This window comes from Dipodomys spectabilis, unplaced genomic scaffold (assembly GCF_019054845.1).
Source record: "Dipodomys spectabilis isolate Male_0828 unplaced genomic scaffold, ASM1905484v1 ptg000437l, whole genome shotgun sequence".
In the NCBI taxonomy this organism is placed as follows: Eukaryota; Metazoa; Chordata; class Mammalia; order Rodentia; family Heteromyidae; genus Dipodomys; species Dipodomys spectabilis.
The window spans coordinates 375,193-380,289 of record NW_024871114.1 but is presented as its reverse complement, the minus strand read 5'-3'; positions in this window follow the sequence as shown (position 1 = coordinate 380,289).

The window sequence follows — 5,097 nt, the reverse complement described above, 5'->3', positions numbered from 1 at the left end:
GAGCCATAGATGGAAGGATCAAATTTCAATGCCAACCCAGACAGAAAAGTCCTTGAAACACTATCTTGACTATGGGAAACTGGAATTGATGACTTGTGCCTGTCATCCTAGCAAAAAAAGGAAGCCTATAAAATATACAATTGTGGTCTCTAGGCATATAGTCTGATAGCAAGCAGAATCCTCACAAAAATAGATTAGAGGGGCCATCACAGTACAGAGAGTTCAGCCAAAGAGGAAAAATGCAGGCAGCTTGCTTAAGAAGACAGGTATGAGCACTTGCCAGTGTTCATCTTGTCAGCAGCAATGGCAGTGGCCTTGGCCACCATATCCACAGAGAGACATGGACAATGGCACCAGAGCTGGTGTGCAAGCAGATTCTACTCACCCCCAGGAAGAACTGAAGGGGAGCAGAAATCTTCATCCTATGGATGGAAGACCATGGATGTTTGGAAACCAAGAGACTGATGTGAATATCCCCAAGACATCCTAACTTCTCAAGGAGCACCTATGCAATGGTAGTCCCTCCCCAACCACTGGAGAACTCCATCTTCGTTAGTAACTAAGGCCTGGTCTGACACAGGGCTTGGAAGAAAATAATAGGTGCCTTTCAACAGGTCACTGAAACCTGATTTTCTCTACTCGCTTATATGCGGGGATAGTTGCTCTTCCCGGGCAGAGAAAGCTCCACCCCAAGAGTTGTGACTTCCTTTACTTGGTTAAAAAAAAACGAGAGAATGTCCTTTCCCACTGCAGCCTAGGGCAGCAGAATCAGCAGCTGGAGAGGTAAAAGAAAAGCAATTGAAATTCATTACACATAAATCCTAAGATTGGCTCCAGGCTGTTCTCTGTGAGTTTCTCTCCAGCTACCCCTCAGGAAAAGCTACTGATTGCTGAGAGGCCTCAAAACTACCCACAACCTAGCCTTCTCACAACTACTCCAAGCTAGAGGACAGTCATCTCCTTCTTTTGTGAACTCAAAACAGATCTCTCTCCCACTGAACAAGCTTGGGATGAGGATCACATAGTACTGGGTAAGGCAAAGCTCTCTGCCTGCTCAAACTGTCGTAAGATTCCAATCAAGCCGCAGGAAATCCAAACAAGACAAACAAACCAGAGACTCCCAGAAGACACTGGTTAAAGACACATGGGAGTTATAAGATCTTACCCCCCATCCCCCCCCACAACAAACAAAAAAATATCAAAGAACACTTTTTTCTACCTAATTGTTTTTAGATTTTTTTTTACATTGTTTTCTATGTCTTTTTTTCACGAATTTTACTTTAGGTGTCTATGTGTGTGTATTTGTTTTTGTTTTTTAAATCTCTTTTTACAATTTGCTCATTTTTTTGCATGACTTAATTACTGTTCTTCACATCTCTAGATACATATCATCATAGAGTTTTAGACCTTATACTTCATTGCACACATAATTAATTCAGAAATTGATTAATGAATTTGCAATCTCTTAGGCTTAATTCCTTCAAAAGTGGTAGAATTTCTTCACATTCATACAATTTTAAGTATCTCACTTTAAAATTTTTTATTTATTTTTCCATTTTTTATCTCTATCTTCTCATTCTATCCTTTTATTCTATAAGTATTATTTCTTTATACTTACATAATTTTGTGTTTCATTTTTAAATTCAAATTTCTCTTTTTACATGTTTTCTTGTTTCTTTATCTCTCTCTTCCTCTCACTCTGTTATATCCATTTCTTCCCTGAAATTAGTTCTTCCATAATTCAATCCTCTTTATCTCCCCACATTGCACTAATCCTACTATTCCCAACAATTCTCCATAATCCTAATAATAACTGCTCTACTGAATCCCTCTTTGATTTTCTTAGCCCATTAATTGTTTCATGTTGAATTAGGTTATTGTATTGTTGAAATAGATTGTATCTGCAGCCATTTTTAAAAATTTTTTGTGTGTGAACATACTGTACAGAGGGGTTACAATTACATGGGCAGGATAATGCGCACATTTCTTATCAAGCATTGCAGCCTCCTCCTTTTTTTACCCTTCACATCCCTTCCCAACATCCCCCTCCGCCCCCGCACCAATGTTGTAAAGCTCATTTTCCACATGACAACTTGTATTTCTCATTGTTGCAACAGGTCCACCTGTATCCTTAAACGACTTGTTTTTCCCCATCTCCTCCACAAGTTATACTGACATCAAATATAGTGAAAGCAGGAGTTATACTGTGGGGGAGGGACATACAAAGCAACAAAGAGATATAAATGCATTACAAATAAATGCATGAAAGAAAAAAACATTAAAATACATATCTAAGGGTTCATTTTCCTAACATCACATTATCTGGCCTTTTCCGCTTGACTCATACATATACTAGATATTGCAAATAAGGGAAACCATGGGACCTATGTTTCTTTGGGCCTGGCTTACTTCACTTAATATAATTTTTTCCAAGTTTTTCCATTTCCAACCAAATGGGGCAATGTCATTCTTTCTGATGGAGGCATAGAATTAGTACATCAATCAATCTGTAAAACGACAAGATTCTGATTGGTGCTTGCCTCAAATTACTGTTCTATCGTGAAATTGGTGTTACTTTCATACCAAATAGGCAGGACAAGTGGGAGAAACACAAGGAAAATGGAAAATCCAGGTATCTCAACTCCCACTCATGATAATCGTGAGACCGAACAGTTCATAAATAATCCAAAGGAGAGTTCCCCAAAAGCTGTACAAACACTACTGGCAAACATGTTGAATGAAAAGACTGAAAGCTTGCAAAGGACTCAGTGTGAGCATGTTAGGAAGCCGATGATGCTAACCAAAGATTAATACAGGAACTTTACCAGTATAATGAAAATAACCTGGCTTGAACTCTGGGCTTATGCGCTCTGCCTCAGCTCTTCAGTTCAAGGCCAGTGCTCTACTACTTGAGCGCCACTTCCACTTTTCTGGTGGTTTCATTGGAGATAATAGTTTCATGGACTTTCCTGCCCGTGCAGATCTCAGCCTCCAGATTAGCTAGGATTACAGGCAAGAGCCAGTCTCCCGGGCTTAGACCCAGTTTTTGATGAACATCGATGCACAACTTCTCAACCAAATTTTGGCCAATCGACTTCAACAACTCATCAAAAAAACCATATACCACCTCAAACTGGATTCATCTCAGGAACGCAAACCTGCATCAATATACACAAATCAATCAATATAATTCATCACATCAACAAGTGCAAGAAGAAGAACCACATGCTTAGCTCAATAGATGCAGAAAAAGCATTTGACAAGATCTAACACCCCTTTATAATGAAGGCTCTGGAAAAATTAGGAATCCATGGAATTTTCATCAAAATATTAAAGATTATATATGACAAACGTACAGACAACATAATATTTAATGGTGAAAAGTTAATGCCATTTCCTCTAAACTCAGGAATGAGACAAAGATGTTCACTCTCTCCATTTCTCTTCAATTTGTATTAGAATACATAATAGAATACCTACAGCAATAAGACAGAATACAAACTAAAGGGGATCCAAATGGGAAAAGATGAAGTAAAACCCTCTCTCTCTGCAGATGACATGATCTTGTATTTTAAGAATCCTCAGATTCCACTGCCAAATTCTTGAGCTGATTTGAAATATTGGCAAAGTATCAGGGTCCAAAATTTAACATCAAAAGACAGTGGCTTTCGGTATGCCAACAATGAGAAGAGTGCATCTAAAATCAGGAACGCAATTACATTTCTAAAGACCCACAAAAATTAAAATACCTAGGAGTTAACTTAAATAAATTAAGGACTTCCTACATGAAAACTTTTAAATCCTGAAAAAGGAAATCAAAGCAGAAATTAGGAATTGGAAAACCTCCCATGCTCCTAGATTGGAAGGATCAACATCCTGAAATGGGTCCTATGGTTTTTGGGGCCTGGTTTACTTCACTTAATATAATTGTTTCCAAGTCTTTCAATTTCCTGTCCAATGGGACAATGTCATCAATTCTGATGGTGGCATACAATTTCATACTTTATATATACCACATTTTCTTTAAGTGAAGTAAAGCAGGCCCCATGGTTTCCCTTATTTGCAATAATTAGTAATTTTGTAAGACAAGCAGAAAACGCCAAGAGCTATTCACATATAACCTATAAGATGATATCAAGCTAAATGAATCCCAAATAGGGACACAAGTATGTTTTTCTTTCTTGCTATTGGTTCTAACGTTTTTATAATAAACTATGCATTTTTTATGGGTTTGTTTGTTCCTTCCTCATGGTATAACGCCTATTTTCACTCTATTTGATGTCGGTGCCCTCCATCTTGTATATACACTTTTCTAATTCGGGGAGGGGAAAGAAAAATAAATGTTCAAATAAGGACACAGTTTGACCTATGGAAACAATGAGATATACAAAATACTGTGGTGAAAACTAACATTACAACTTCAACTGAGGGCGGGTAGTGTGGGGGAAGGTGTAGTTGTGGAGGTCTGAGGGAAGAGATGGTATGGGGAAAACAAAGAAGGAAGCAACGATGTTGTATAGGAAATGTACTCATTACCTTGCTCAAGTATTTCTAATTCCTCTGTACAGTATTTTTTTAGAATAAAATATGTACCAAACTAAAAAAAAAATAGGAAAGCATAGTGTGAGAGATACCTCAAAAATAACCAGTGAAAAAGGCTGACGACATGAGAGAGCACATAACTTTGAAGGGAGAGTGGTAGAGTACTTGCTGAATAAGTGTGAGGCTCTAAAATTCCAGACCACAGAGGCACCAAAAAATAATAAAAAAATGTTGAAACACACTGTAGAATATCTTATAAATTTGATGAATTTCACTGTTTCACAAATTAGTATAACTTTTTGTATTGCTAGTTCCAGTAGATTGTTTTTTGGGGGGAAGGTCAGTCATGGGGCTTGAACTCTGGGCTTGGGTGTTGTCCCTCAGCTCTTCGGCACCAAGGCCAGCTCTCTACCACTTGAGCCACAGCGCCACTTCCAATTTTCTAGAGGTTTATTGGAGATAAGAGTCTCATGGGCGCTCTCTCTGCTCTTTTCTAGCTCTTCTCTAGCTCTTCTCTTTCCTAGCTATTTTCTCTCTTTTCTAGCTCTCTCTTAG